The 16,118-nt window shown below is 46.8% G+C and overlaps 1 protein-coding gene across 1 annotated transcript in view; it reads left to right on the forward strand.

The window, feature by feature from the left end:
- LOC147708863 (uncharacterized) overlaps nucleotides 1-16,118 on the forward strand; it is a 678,829-nt gene that overhangs the window by 80,168 nt on the left and 582,543 nt on the right.

Here is a 16,118-nt window from a genome sequence, read left to right on the forward strand (position 1 = left end):
CGTTGTTTTATTGATGTTGAACTTTAAGTCAATCACTTTCCCTTCTGTTGCACAGACTGGAGTTGGAATAATAAATTATACTATTCCAACTTCAGCGCTTTTCCTAAGGCAAGTCGTTGTAATGACTCGTTGTAAAGACACATTAGTTGTTTGGACCGTGTTAAGGCAGCCATGATTAACGCGTCCATATTGTTATGTTATGTTAAAATAATTCTTAAAGCGCACTTACATCAGACGGTTTCATGGCGCTGTAAACGGGGGGCAGCAGAACCAGCAGCAAGGAGTGAGAGAAGGGCATTGCGTTACTCATAGTCCTGACAGAACAGCAAAGTTTTCAGGCGGATCTAAAGTGGGTATAGGATGTAGTTGATCTAAGTTCCAGAGGGAGTGAATTCCAATAGAAGGGGGCAAGAAGAGAAAATCTAAGACCACCATATTTCTTACGTTTGAAAGTGGGAGTTGTGAGCAGAGCCAAGTGGGAGGAGCGAAGATTACAAGAGGGGAGATAGCGGTGGATCAAAGAGTAAGTGAAGGCTGGGCCGAGGCCGGCCAATGCTTTGATGGTGATGCAGCGTTTGGCCACCGGGAGCCAGTGAAGACTTTTAGGCAGGGGGCGATTATGATGGTTTCTAGGTTGGTGGAAAATGAGTCTGGCTGCCCGGTTCTGTACCAGTTGTAGACGGCAGAGCTGGAAGGCAGGGATGCCAACGTAAAGTGAGTTGGCATAATCAATGCGGGAGATGACCAGGGCCAGAAGGCAATGTTTCAAGTAGTTGGATACAGAGTATTGACTGTTCTTGAATTTGAAAGGGAGAGTACTACAACTTCTAGATACTGGTGTAATACGTTTAAATTGCGTACCTGAACTTCTCTGTGGCAAATGGGTACTCTGGGATATTGAGTACATGCACTGCAGTAATTTTTCAAGCACTGTTACCAGCTGATGCACAGTAGGACAAAACCCCAAAATGTCTGCAGAACGTGCCTATTTTAGGAACTGCAAAAACAGTAGTTTTTCTTTGAACTTGATCTAAAGCGGTCTACTCTAAAATGTGCAGTTTGTGTGTTTTACTGTTTAAGTGATGGAGACGCCTGTCTAATGCATCAGTTAACCTTTTATGAAATATCCTGGGTCACTTATGCAAAGTCAAGTTATCATGTGTGCCACCCTTTTCTCCTCATTTCGATTTCCAGCTGGTAGTAAACATTTTTAAAACCAGCACTGGCAATGGCAAAGGATTTGGCTTTTTTAAAACTAGTAGCGCTTTTTTAGATTGGCCAATTTTTGTATGTAGTTATGTGGGTGCGTGGGTAATCCGGGAGTATCCTGGTTTCCACCAACCATCGATAAGTACGTGTATGGTTGACTGGGTGAGTGAGCACTTAGCTTGGGTACTTCAGCGATGGATGAGTGGGAGAGAATGCATAACGAATGACTAATTGAACAGATACGTGGATAGCTGGACAGATAACTATAGTATTTTAGAAGTGTTTATATACCCTGTTGCCTGGCTTACCATCAAACGTGTTGTATGAGCATGATGGAAGAGTCTCCCATTCAAGGGAACAGCCAGAAATTTTAAATACCCCAACTTTCAAACCAAAGCTCTCATGGCACCAAGCAAACAAGCTGGTCATCACAACCCTCCCCAGAAGAGCGCACTTGTCAGTTCCATCCAAGCATCTATCCATTCATCCTTTCATCCACCCTCTGATATCCACAATTTCACCCTTAAATTCTGTAATCCATTCATTCTTTCAGCTATCATTCAGTGTTTTACCATTCAGTCTGTCCATTCAATATTCAAATATATCCATCAAACTTAACCATCCATCCTTTGTCATTTATCCAAAACCCCTTTCACTCCACCCATCCTCCTTTTCACTCATCTAAGCTTTCACTTAGCTATTCATCCTTTCCTTCATCCTTCACCTATCGACTCATCTGTTTACCCTTTCACTCAACCATCATCCACTCACTCATCCTTCCATTCTTTTACTCGTCCATCCTCACTCAGCCATCAATTCTTTCACTCACCCTTTCATCCATCTTCCCTTTCATTCACCATCCATCCATCCTCCCTTTCACTCACCTATCCATCCTCCCTTTCATTCATCTAACCATTCTTTCACTCACCTATCCATCCACCCCTTCACTCACACGTCCACTCACCTACCTTTCTCTGCCCAGTTAGAAGAGGCCCATCAATAACTCCTCTCCACTTTAGCTTCTAAAGTTGGGTGTTGACAATGCCCCAGCATCAATCCTTTGACTCACCCATCCTTTTTGCTCAATCATCTATCCACCCTTTCAATCAATCTATCCACTCTTTCACTCAACCCACACACCCTTTCACTCCTCCAGCTATTCATCCTATCTACCCTCCCTTTCAATTATCCAGCCATTTTCTTCTTTCATCCATCCTTATATCCATCCTTTCACTCATCCATCCACCATTTCACCCACACCTATTCATCCATCCGGCCTTTCCCTCACTCAACCAAGCAACCAATCATTCACCTTGTGACGTTATTTCTGAGCCTTGTCTGCCTAGTGGTAGACAGAGGCCCATCGAGAACTCCACCCCCACTGCAACTGCTGAAGCGGGGGGAGAGGGGAGTTCACTCCGCCCCTGCTCCCATTACTCAGTTGTGTATTTTTTCAGCAGGCTATTCAAAACTTCACTGGCATGTAACTGGTGGTGCAGGCAAAAGCGTGCCCACATTATACCAGGATTTATCACCATTATATAAAGGCCAGCCTTATGCTAGTAGTTGTGAACAACCAGGGGTGGGGGGGGAAGTGGGATGGGAAAACCACAACATTATCCCGAGTTCAGAGATGACAACAGTCTGCTGCTGACAGAAGCCTGCAAGTGTAGGGAACCATACCAAACTTGCAACAGGTCTTTATCCGAGGGCCAGGGCACAGCTGGCAACTGTCCCATTTTTGCCAGGAGATTGCCAGCACGTTGGAGACTGTCCCAGGTGTAATTCTCCATCCCGGGACAGTCCCAGCAATTTCACTTTTAGCCCTGCCAAGTGTGACATATCTAGTGTTAGTAAAGAAGCAGCCAACTTGGAAAAATTCTCGAATGAAACTGAATGGGAGAATTTTTCCAACTCCGCTAATTAGGCCTTAAATTTGAAATTCCTGTCTCAATTCCATGCAATTCTATATTTATTAAACAGACCCTATAATATGCACTATGATCAGTAGGTGAAGTTGAATCAACTAATTATGTGGGTTGCGTGGAGTGGGCAGAGCTTTGGGGCAGTGGGTGTGGTAAATTTTTAGGTACGTAATTAATAGCTGTACTGCAAAGTGTCCCTGGATTTTTTTTTCTCAAATGTTGGCAACTATACTAAGGTTAAAGTCCCCTAGTACAAAGAGCAACCTCTACCTGTGCTCTCGGTTGGCGTTGCTAACTGTTACTTGGAAAGCACAGATTGCACACATTATAAAGGATCAAACATTCAACCTAAGGCAACTCAGGATTCACATGAATTCATAGAGCTTTTGGGGCTCAACTCCACCTTGAGACAATCCACATTTGTGTCTATTGTAGTCACCCACATTAGTCCCCATCTACACACCCTGTCCTATAGTCTGCATAATTACGTAGCCGTGATGAGTTGGTAGCCACTTGGCCTGTAAGAAAGCGCTAAGAGGGGGCTTGGCTAGCAGCCAAACTGAATGGCTGCGCTCTGAGGTGGCTCCGCTATCCTTGCCGTCTTTCTTCTATGATCCGGCCTAAAATAGTCTGCCATCCCCTCGAACTGAGGGGCACAGATCCCGAGAACACCAGCGCGGATTACATCGGGAGGCCCAAAACCCGTTAACCAGAATTAGCAGTGGCTCCTTGGCGCCCTTGGAGCACTGCTGGCGGCAACATGGCGGCCTGCTCCAGAGACCTCGATTGATGCAGCCGTGGAGCTACACACTGGTGTGGTGAGGCATCTGGAGGGCACTGGGTGGGGATCCCTCGCAAGACCGGAGCCTGCCTGTAGCTGCGTCTGCGCCGTCTGGACAGCTGGGGGTGGTGCGCGTAGGTGGAGGACGGCACGTGTTCCTCCCCCCTCACCTATTCCAAGTTGAGGCCACGGCTTGAGGCCTAGTCGAGAGCAGGCACCCCCTGGGTCACCTGAAGATTTTTGCCGGTCCGGAATGCCACCTTGTTGGGCCAGGACACAGATCTGCCAAATTACTGTAGGCCTAAATTACCTATCGACCCCCCCCCCCCTTTGAGCGCTCCTGGAAGCATCATGGCAGCCTGCGGCGGTGATCCCAACTGTAGCGGTGAGTGGCCTTAACAGAGTAGCGGGGGCCATCTGGAGGGCTCGAGGGCGGCCCACTGCTCACCAAAGACTTGCCTGACACCGTGCACACATTGTTTGGGCAGAGGGAAGTGACGCCTGTAGTAATGGAGGCCCCGGTCTGAGGCCTAGTGGCACAGGGGAGCCCCCGAGGGCCCGGGATTTCTATCACCCCAAGCCATCACCTACCTGAGCTACAATGTCCAGCTGTTGTGTCATGGTGTAGTGGACACCCTAAACATTTGCTGCCAGCCCAAATTAAGCGTGGCCCCGAGAGTTGAGGACACAAGCTTGCAGGGGCACACTTCAGGGATGGCGCACGGGGACACCAGTGCTCGCCCTACATCAAGCCTACCATACATCAAGAGTGCCTCCACCTTCGCGTACAAGATACGTCACTCCCCCCCCCTCTTTTGACCAACAGCCAGCAGAAAGTTCCAGAAGCAAAACTTAGTGGCGCTCATCAACCGGATTAAATTATTTTGTTAACTGGGAAAACCGACAAGCCGACGAAGGATTAAGGAATCCCCCTTCCCTGGGCAGGCAGCGGTGAATATCGATACCAGACCTACATAGTGAGCAATCACACCCCGCAATGGCAAGTGGCAGGGGACCTAAACGTCAGGCCCAAAAGATGCTCGCCAAGTTTGCGTGGGGGGAAAACAAATGATGAGTCCGACATGGCTGCCAAAGGAGGGGTAAATGACCCACATCCCAAGTCTCCTCAACATGACCCTACCCTCCAGGACATTATGGATGCCATTGCGGGAGCCCGGACATCCCTCGAGTCCCTGATTTGCACCGTTTATGTAGAGATCGCCCTCATCAGAGCAGATCTAAGTAAAATGGATGCCAGAGTAAAAGATGTGGAAAATGCCACTGTTACTTTAACGTCCGACATGGACCTCCTCAAACAACATGTAGCTCAACTCTGAGACCAGCTGGTGAAAATGGAAGGCCTCCTTGACTATTATGAAGGAAGGGCGCGAAGAAACAACATACGCATACCGAGGGTCCCGGAGCGGGTGGAGGGGCCTGCAGTGGATCTCTTTGTGGAAGACCTGGTAATGAAGAGGCTTCAATCGAAACACCTGTCCGATTATTTTCCCATTGAACGGGCCCATAGAGTCCCCGGGGGGCTCTTTAAGCCGGGGGCTCCCCTGAGACCTATCCTAGCCAGAGTATTACATTTTCGGGACCGTGACATGATCCTCCAAACGGCTCGCGCTGGGCTGCCCTTACAAATAGAAAACAGTGCAATAACTTTCTGTCTGGACTTCACAACCAAAGTGCAGGACCAACAACGCAGCTTTGTCGGTCAAGAAGGTGCTACGAGACAAGGAAATCCTGTATTCCATGCTCTTCCCGGCGAAGCTCTGAGTTGAATTGGAGGGCAAGACCTGGTTCTTTTCTTCCGCAGAAGACACTTGGGACAGGCTGAAGGGATGGCACAGGGTGGGGAAACAGAACAGAGGCAGGCACGACCTGGTCAGTAGCGGTCCACTGGACAGAGTAGGGGAGCATTGTGAGGAACCGGCTTGTGGAGCGAACATCTCTGACTCGAGTGGCTGAGAGGGTAGGGAACAGGACAATACTCGTTGCCGCAACCCGAAGGACACTTGGGACCTTTATGAGCAAAGTTAGGTGAGGTGGGCAACTGGGTGTATGATGGGGGCTCCTGGTTTATTTAAAGAGATTATCCTGGTCAGCCTGGGCGGCATCACTGGCATTCTGAGAAAGTCCAATTGAAAGCGCTGAGTGGTTCACGAGGATTTATCTGATTGTTGTGTAACATGTATCCATCCTTCAGTCAAGGCGAGGGTGGGACTCACATTTTGGGGGGGAGGTGACAGGCACTATGCCTTGTTGGGGGTGGGTAGTTTGAGATCCACTGGAAGGTGGGGGGCGGGGTCAGGGGTGGACGGAGGGTTAAGGTTTTTGTTAATGTTTTGATGCACAGAGAACTTTATTTGGCTTGATAAGCTGTGACCATACTCAAGTGATGTTATAAACGAGATGTGCAGTTGTTCGATCTCCCATATCGGGTATCCAGCCCCCACTGAAACAATTGTTTGCCCTGACAGACAAGGTTTACCTCCCCCCTTAGGAGGGGGTCCCGACTGCATCCCTTTGACTACACCATTACTCCACACTGACTACTATCACTAACTTAACATTCCACGTCCAGGCGGAAAGTGTTAGCAGGCTAGGGGATACAATAAAGAGGGGCGTAGTGTCACAGTACTTAGAGACACACACCAGATATTCTCCTGCTGCAAAAAAACCCATCTTATAGGTAATAGCTGCAAGGCGCTCAGCAGGTGGGGTTATAAGCTATTGGTACATGCCGGATTTATTTCTGGCTCAAGGGGGACTGGTATCCTAGTGCGCAAGAGCCTTGCTCTTGCACCCACCTGTATCTGGGTGGACCCACAGGGTAGATTTGCGGTTCTTGAGGCCATCTGGGAGGGGAAGGCATTGAATTTAATCTGTGGATTTCCCCCCCTCCTGCATTGGGAAAAGAAGCGCTTAGTGACTTAGGTAAAATATTGTTGGAACTGCCGGATGGCACCCTGATAATGGGAGGTGACTTTAACTTGACTATGGACGATAAAGTAGATAGATATCCCCAGCGACCGAATGCTAGACCAAACACTCATATGGCGGAATTCACTCAGGCCATGGGACTTGCGGACTAATGCGCTCACTGCAACCACAAATGAAGTATTACACCCACTACTCATAAGAGCATGTCCCATATAGACTATTTTCCTACACTTTTGACGGACGTAGGCCAATTTCAGGCCAATTTCAGAATCCCTGTGGGCTCCCGCGTGGAATCTCGGACCATTCCTTGGTGTGGGTCGAGCTTACTTTCTACCGCCCAAAACAACTTAGCTCTATAGTGATAAACCTGTGGCTTCTTAAGATACCTGATATAAAGGAACAACTAACTGAACAGACGGACCACTACTTCGCAGAAAACCTTGGGTCACTGGAGTCTGCGCAGACGATCTGGGAGGTTTATAAAGCAGTATTGAAAGGCCATGCATTAGCGTTAAAAATGGGTTATATCCGACTTCACAACGAGCACATACTTGAAACGGAGAGCAACTTACAACAACTAGAGTCACTCCACAACTCCTCACCCTATGATACAACAGCGCTCCGCCTGATGATTAAAAGTCTTGAGTATAAAGCCCTTTTGCGAGAAAAGGAAAGTGTGTGACTACTGTTCACACGTCATTGAGTGTATGAGATGGGGGGGAAAGGGTGGGTAGGATGCTGGGCTGGTTGGAGCAAAGAGAGCTGGAACTTTGATGGGTGCAAGAACGATCCACTGACATGGGCGCAAGACTATCTGACCCACAGGAAATTGCAGATACTTTCGCGAGTGATTTGGAGAGGGTATATGCACCCCCCACCACTTACACGTCGCCATGGATAGTATCTGCCCTCCCTGTTGGAAACTGAAAAGGCCGATCTGGAAGCATATATCACAAACAAGGAACTCTGCAAAGCCATTTATAGTGTTCACTCGAGGAAAGCGATGGGGCCTAATGGTATCCCGATAGTGTTCTTCAAATCTGTGGAGGTGAAGGTAGCCCCCCATCTTAACCTTATGTATTCGTAAGCCTGAAGAAGGGCATATTACCACCAGATCAAAGACTAGCATCTATAGTAGTTATACAGAAGCCCGAGAAGGCGGCAGATTGCTGCAAATCGTATAGACCAATCTCAATAATAAATGAAGAGGCCAAGATCCTTGTGAAATTATTGGTCTCCTGCCTGAACGTGGTGTTGCCCTCCCTGGTTCACACAGACCAATCTGGTTTCGTACCCGGCCGGAAAACCGCGTTGAATATTCAGAGTGAATAATGTGCTTGCGAGACAACCCTATTTGGAAGAAGACGCAGTGATTATGTGCCTGTATGCCTCTGGCATTTGATTCAATTGAATGGCCATACCTTTTCGAAGTGCTCGCATGCTTTGGTTTTGGCCCCAAGTTTATAGCCTGGGTTCGCTTGCTGTATACTGACCTGCTGGGACAGGTGCAGGTTAACAAACATAACTCTAGGGAATTCAAGTTACGCTGGGGAACTAGACAGGCATGTCCCCTATCCCCTCTGCTGTTCGCTCTTGTTCTTGAACCACTGTTGGCATGGGTAAGACGAGATGTGTCACTACGAGGTCTAAAATGGGACAAAGACACTGAGGATAGAATATCCATATACGGAGATGATATCCTGATTTATTTAGCTTCCCCATACGCCTCTATACACAATCTACTCAACATCTCTACTAACTTCGAAAATACTCTGGCTATGCCATTAATTGGGCAAAATCAATACTCTATGTTCTCCACGGCCCCATGCCTAAGCTACCTAAAGGATGCAATGTAGAGGTACCTTGGGATGGCTTTACAACCTTTTACGACAAAAATCTAGCCACCCCCTTGCAGAGATTTAACCCCTTCGCTGCGGCGGCTATTCCGCCGCAGCGCTAAGGGGGTGGCGGGGCCACGCGGCGCTCCTGTGCTCGTGATGGACCCGCTCCATCACGGCCCGCGGGTGAGCTGTGCTTGTGACGGAACGGTTCCGTCACGGCCCTGCCCGCTCTTTAGAACGTCAGCGCAGGCGTGGAATTCGCGCCGCGCAGGCATGGCGAGCGGGCCGTAATGGAACCGTTCCATCACCAGCACAGCCCACCCGAGGCTCGTGACGGAACGGTTCCGTCACGAGCATGGGATGGGTTAAGGAAAATGTCAGACATTGGAGATTGTTGCCACTGTCGTTATCTGGTCGTGCGGCCCTGCTTAAAATGCTAGCACTACCAAGGTTCCTCTATTCACTCCATAACTGCCCATATCCTATCCCTGACTCCTATTTTGCTAGTGTGGAGTCTGAGGTTCGGACACTGTTGTGAGATGGAGGGATGCCACGTAGTGCCCTAGGTAATCTGACCAAGAGCTGGTACGAGGGAGGCATCACACTCCGAGACCTACGCCTTTATTATTTGGCATCACAATTAGTGGCAACTAACCATTGGCTGTACAGTTCCCCATCGAATCCAGCGTACCACCTAGAGAGATACCAGATTCGCCGGGAGGGGTATCAAGGAGCCCTATATTAAAAATCCCGCAAGGGGAGATATCTTGGTTCAATGGCTCATATGATCTCCGTCTGGCTGGCTAGCAAACGCTTGGGCTGGCAGGGAAGGTTGACAAAAGCCACACCTCTATGGTCCTCTCCAACTGGGATTATTATGCCATCAGGTAGGGTTCAATAGATGGGATACAATAGGGATCTTGGAAAAACAAGGGGGAGAGCAAGGGATGGTGTCCACCCGTGGTTGACGGGGAATACTCCTGTTCCCCTGATCAAGGTTATAGAAAACAAATGGAGAAGTATCACCCGAAGTTGGGCTGAAGGTTTTCCAAGAGGAGGAATAAATATTCCTTTTATAAGAAACCCCTCACTCACCACCTAGTGGTGACGTGCTTCATCATCGGGGTCCACCCTGGTGGCCTAGCGTCACCAGGGTGTGCTTCGACACCTGTAGTACAGTGGAGCAGGTTGTGAATGTGGGTGCAGAAAAAATAAATGTTAAAAATTGTCCTGGTTTAACTTGAAAAAGTGAGTTTTATTAAAAAGTAACTGGACAATAGTAAAAATAATGGGCGAGATACTGGGAGGAGAGTTACGATCTGAGTATCTCTGTATGTGTTAAGGTGAATTGGTCAACATGTTTCTACCGTGTGGGAAAATACCGAGTATTCATCAGGACCAAGGAGATGGACGGTGTGGGTCCCCTAAAAGACTCACCCTATCCTAAATCCTTTCTATTCCATTGGCAATTTTGCCAAAGTTAGTGTGCTCAAAAAATGTCGAGCAAAAGTAAAAAAACAGTGGGGAGAGAAAGTAAACAGGTGTCAGGCGCAAACATTCTTACTAGCCTGTTACGTTGTGCAGGTTCTTAGTGCTTTCATACTTCATGCCACAGTGATGGATGGAAAAACTTCTGGAGATACTGAGCGTGATAATATCGTGTCCGTGAGCGCTTACTGTTAGTGCCAGGGACCGATATATAAGTATCAATTGGTGCGTGCTCAATCGCATGCAATAATTCTATTTTTATCGCAGTAGCATTCTACTGCGGTGAAGTCACAAATTGTGATGTTTAGGTTATGATCGCCATTGCCTTCTAATTGGAAAGGTGTTTTAGTGCGTAATGTTTATCATGGGCCCGGCAGTTGTGGCCCTTAACAATTACGGTAAAGGATATGTCCGAAATTTCAAACAGGAGACACACAGGACTAACAAACATGTAACATAGAGAGGGTCACAGATACTGCATGGCAGAGGGCAGGCTTACTATTTGTAGTTAGTTGTGGTGCTTCGTCGGGCAGGGGGTAGGCACATCACGCAGTACAACGTATTCTGTATAGAAGATAAAGTACCCGTGATAAGGTTAGCCTATTCAAAATTGCCGAACGGCGGTAAATGTGGCCACATCGGTGTGTGTACGCAGAATGGCGTATGCCCGCATCGGGGTTCTGTGGGGGTAAAAAGGTTTCATTACATACAGTTTACTGGCGTGGAGAGTGGCCCATAACCTACTTCTACCTTCCGCTGCGCTGCGTCAATTGCCGTGCAGTCGAGCGCCGGTATTAAAGTGATAGTCGCTTCCGGGTGTGGTCACGTGGTGACTGCGTCACTAGTCCGGAGAAGCGTGACTACGGGGAGTGAGAAGGGCCATTGGTTGCCTGGGTGACGATACACTAAAGCATAGAGCATGCGTGAAAAAAGTAACGGATACATTGCATCCATAGGGGACAAGATAGTATGAGACTCTGGTCAAGGGAGCGGCTCTTCGGGGGACGAGCGCTCACTCGTTTGGGGCCACCAAGTTATCTGAGCAGATGGGACAAGATTCTGTTCAGACAATAGAATGTGAAACTACATCGGAACTTAAAGGGACACACACATGATTGTCATAAGGATTCACAGAAGAGTATTGTGACCGAGAAGTATATGCTGTGTTTCTCAAGAGGTCACTATTTATTTTAAGACAGAAGCCCATGGGATATTGTCATTAAGGCCCATCTTGTGGGTTGAAAGTCTGTAAATCCACCGCTGCTCTTTTTCAAAAAGGCGTGATTGTACATTGGGACCTGGTTGCAATTGTTCGATCACTGTCCACCTCATGTCATTCGGAGTATGGTGTACTGTCAAGAAGTGGTCTGTGAGTCTGGTGGTATTTTTCTTGCATCGAATCGTGCTTCTATGCTCACAGATACGCTGTTTTATCTTGCGTGCTGTCATTCCCATATAAGGCTTTCCACAAGTGCATGTGATCAGGTATGTAACATTGCTGCTATTACAATTTGTATGGGATCTTTGCTCCCAGACTTTGCCAGTTTCTAGATTTAGAGTTTTGGTGTTATCAGTGAGGTGGCAAACACTGCAATCCCCACATCTAGAGTGTCCTGTCACCGACGGGAGGCCCCACATCTGGGTGAGGGTGGGGTTGTTATTCATTGTTGTGTTCCTGGGTCTCGTGTTAACCAAATTGTCTTTTAGGCTCTTTGCTTTCCTGTATGAGAACAGTGGTTTCTCCCATTTTAAAGATTCCTGAGTTTATTATAGACCAATGTTTGTTTATGCTTCTGCTGACTTGGTTTGAAATGGCATTATAGGTAGTAACGCATGTGAGTGGAGTTGTTTCGTTGTTTCTCATTGTTTCTTCTAGTAGGGCTTTTCTAGGCTGGTTTCTTGCTCTTTTTTGGCACTTATAGATGATTCTGGACGGGTAGCCACGGTTTCTTAGTTTTTTGGTGAGGTCTTCCGCCTGGTTCTTATAGTCTGTCCGCTTACTACAGTTTCTCCGTAGGCATAGATATTGGCTGTAAGGCAGGTTTTCCCTCAAAGGGCGAGGGTGGAAACTTTCGTACCTCAACAGATTGTTTTTGGCAGAGGGTTTGAAATAGGTTTTTGTTGTAAGGGTGTAATTTTCTCTTTGGATTTGTATGTCCAAGAAAACCATTTTATCTCTGTCTGCGTTGTGGGTAAAGTGCAGATGCGGGTCACAGTTGTTGAGCCAAGTTATAAATGCCATTAGTGTTTCCTGTGGGCCTTGCCAGATTGTGAGGACGTCGTCTATATATCTTCGCCAGAATTTGATATTTTCAAAGTAGGGGTTGTCTGGTGATAGAATATACTTTTGCTCGAAATCGAACACATAGAGCCCTGCAACACTCGGGGCAAAAACGCTGCCCATAGAAGTTCCCCCTATTTGGAGGTATAGGTACCCTTCGTATTCGAAAAAATTCCTTTTGAGGGCTAGGGTTGCACATTTTATGATGAATTCTTTTGGCGTGCGGTAGTCCCAGGTGGCTTCTTCCAGTGTTTTCTTTAGGACATTGATGGTTGCATACTGGGGTATGTTGGTATAGAGGCTTTCGATGTCAAAGCTCACTATGATGGTGTTTTCCTCCATTTTGACATTCTCTAAGAGTGTTAATAGGCTCTTTGTGTCCTTCAGGTATGCGGATGTTCCGTGGACAATAGTTTTCTAAAAAAAGTCACAGAACCTTGATAAAGGTTCCAATAATGAACCTATGCCGGAAACTATTGGTCTTCCTGGGGGGGGCAATTTATCCTTATGCATTTTGGGTACCACATAAAAATATGGGGTTTTCGCCTCCGTTTTACTCAGGTAGTCGGCCTCTTGTTTGGAGATATGGCCTGCCATTTCTGCTGTTTCCACCAGATTTATGATTTCGGTGCGAAGGTCTTCTCTAGGGTCAGTTGGGAGTGGTTGGTAATTTTTGGTGTCACCAAGCAAACGTCTACATTCCGTGTTGTAGTCTGTTTTGTTCATTATGACCAGACCTCCACCTTTGGCCGCTGGTTTTATGACTATGGTGTCATCTTTTTTAAGGTCTGATATGGCATTGCTCTCTGCCCTGCTGTTGTTGTGGTAGTGTTGTAACTGACATGGTTTCAATGTCGTTGAACACGGCCTGTTCGAAGGTATTGATTTCGACTGGGATAGTGTGTGGGGCGGTATGAATGTGGATTTTGTTCTTCATCCAGTTTCATTTGTAGTCTCTCCTGAGTTGTCTGTATTAGTTTTCTCAAAAAAGGCTTTGAGTTTTTTATTTTTCTGAAGAACGCCGCCAGTTCACATTGTAGTTTGAATTTGTCCAGGGTGGCTGTGGGTACAAATCCCAGTCCTTTGTTAAGGACTTTCGTTTCCGTCTCAGTTAGTATGCGAGATGAAAGGTTGGTCACTAGCTCCTCACATTGCTGGGGCCTGCCCTGTTGGTCCCGGTTTTGCTCCGGGTGTTGCTGCCCACTGTATCTTCCTCTTCCCAGTGGACGTTGTTCCCTTGTTTGTTGCGCCCCCTCCCGTGCCTGCCTCTGTTGGGAAAAGGAGGACGGAATTGGTTTGGTGGAAAGGGGAACTGTTGGAATGGTGGTTGCCATCCATACATTGGGAATTGTTGGGGTTGTTGGTATGGGTTCTGAAACGGAGGGTGCTTATATTGCGGCCATTGGTAATGCCCTCTGTAGGCTCCTCGTTGTCTTTGTCTTGGTGTGCTGTTATTGGATCCTCCGCTGCTATTAGAGCTATTGGAAGTATTGCTTGAAGCATCCGAGTCTGGGTCCGGTGTTATACTTTTGTAGTCTGGATCAGAGTATGGGTATGCCTTAACAAATGTAAATTTTTTGAGATCTTTCTGAAATTTAAGTACTTTTTGTTGGGTAAGATTGTCTCTGTACTCGTTTATCTCTTTGTTAAGGTCATCCAGCTTCTTCTTGTATCCTGTAATGGTGGCTTTGATTTGGCTTTCTGTCATTTGTATCTCCACTTGGATTTTTTCAGACAGTCGTACAGCTGTTTTAAGAATAAGTATAATCCAATCGTGGGTACAGTGCCATGCTATGAGGGCCCAATCTTTCCTGAACTCTGGGTCATCTAGAAATATCCTAGGAGCGTTGGTAATTAGTAAGCCTTTTGGGGCTATGTTGTTGGTTACGTATTCCTTCAGGATGGTTCCATGCAGTATAGTTCTGATGCGGTTACGTTTCATTTCCGTTAATTTGTCCCACTCTGAAGTTTGTGATATTGTGTTGCTGATGTTGGCATCTGCAAATACGTTGAGATTGCTCATAATAGTCTATTTCTTCTGTTGAAAAAGATAAGCCTGGGTTTTCCGCCAAGTCTGTATCGTGTCCTCTGAAATGTTATCGTTGGGAGTAGTGTGTATGAGCTCTCGCAGCTGTGCACTGCCAGGATACTGGAAAAACAAGGGAGAGAGCAAGGGATGGTGTCCACCTGTGGTGGACAGGGAATACTCGTATTCCCCTGATCAAGGTTATGGAAAACAAATGGAGTATCACCCGAAGTTGGGCTGAAGGTTTTCCAAGAGGAGGAATAAATATTCCTTTTATAAGAAACCCCTCACTCACCACCTAGTGGTGACATGCTTCATCATCGGGGTCCACCCTGGTGGCCTAGCGCCACCAGGGTGTGCTTCGACACCTGTAGTACAGTGGAGCAGGTTGTGAATGTGGGTGCAGAAAAAATTAATGTTAAAAATTGTCCTGGTTTAACTTGAAAAAGTGAGTTTTATTAAATCTCCACAGTTGGGGACAATCTACAGAACAGGAAATTACTCCTATTTAAAGAACTACAAGTAAAACATGAAGTGCCACCCAAAGAGATTTTCAGGTACTTAAAAATTCGACATGCACTTAATACAACGTTAACAGACCTGACGACTGTCCTGGACTCGTCCCCTTTGGAAGACAGACTTCTCTCTGAGACCCTCCATACTAAGGCCATTTCCCTTGCTTATCGTAAGCTGTGTAATAACCTACCAGATCTCTTTCTTACTCTTAGAGATAGATGGCAATTAGATTTAGGACAACTTGATGATGAGAACTGGCACACAGCCATGATATCCCCTAGGGAAGCTGCCTCTAAGTTCATTGTGGATCTTCTAGAGGTGGCTCATGCCCTAGTAGTGACCTCGCCTAACTTTACTATATTGGGAGATCTTAACCTCCACTTTGACTCCATTTTGGACCCCACCATCAGAAACCTTCTGGCGGATTTTACAGCCTTACAGTTAAATCCACTTATTCATACCACTACACACTCCGCTGGTCATCTACTAGACCCCGTCTTCACCAATATCCCGGAGGCAAAGGCTGACCCACCCAAACCCATGGGATGGACTGACAACTTTCTTATCAAATTTACGATAATGATAAGAGAATTCCCCAACAAAGAAGTATCCACCTCTTGTCTTAAGAGACCATGGCATAAACTGCAAACTGGTGACCTTTTCACCACTTTAGGAGACTTCCATCACAAAGCCACTAATGATATCAACATATCCTATGCTGCTTTCCAGAACTGGAATATTAAAGGATTTGATACCCTTATACCAGCTAAATGGACTAAAGGACGCAGCTCCCCCTCCAACTCTTGGTATAATGAAAATCTGAAACATTTACGGAAAGAGTGTAAAGTAGCTAAGCGTAGTTGGAGAAAGGAGTACAAAGATGGGGATAAAGCTCTTTACCTGTCCAAATTAAAACTGTACCACAAAGCCATACGCGCTGTGCGCGCATCCTTCTACGCTAAAGAAATTAATTCCAGCACCAACCCTACAAAAACTATTTTCAAATTGGTGCAAAAACTTCAAAACTGCAGCAACCCAGCCTCCTGTATTACCTCCACACAGCAGTGTGAGGATCTTGCCGTCTTCTTTATAGATAAAGTGA

Source organism: Lissotriton vulgaris, chromosome 6 (assembly GCF_964263255.1).
Source record: "Lissotriton vulgaris chromosome 6, aLisVul1.2, whole genome shotgun sequence".
NCBI classification, from domain to species: Eukaryota; Metazoa; Chordata; class Amphibia; order Caudata; family Salamandridae; genus Lissotriton; species Lissotriton vulgaris.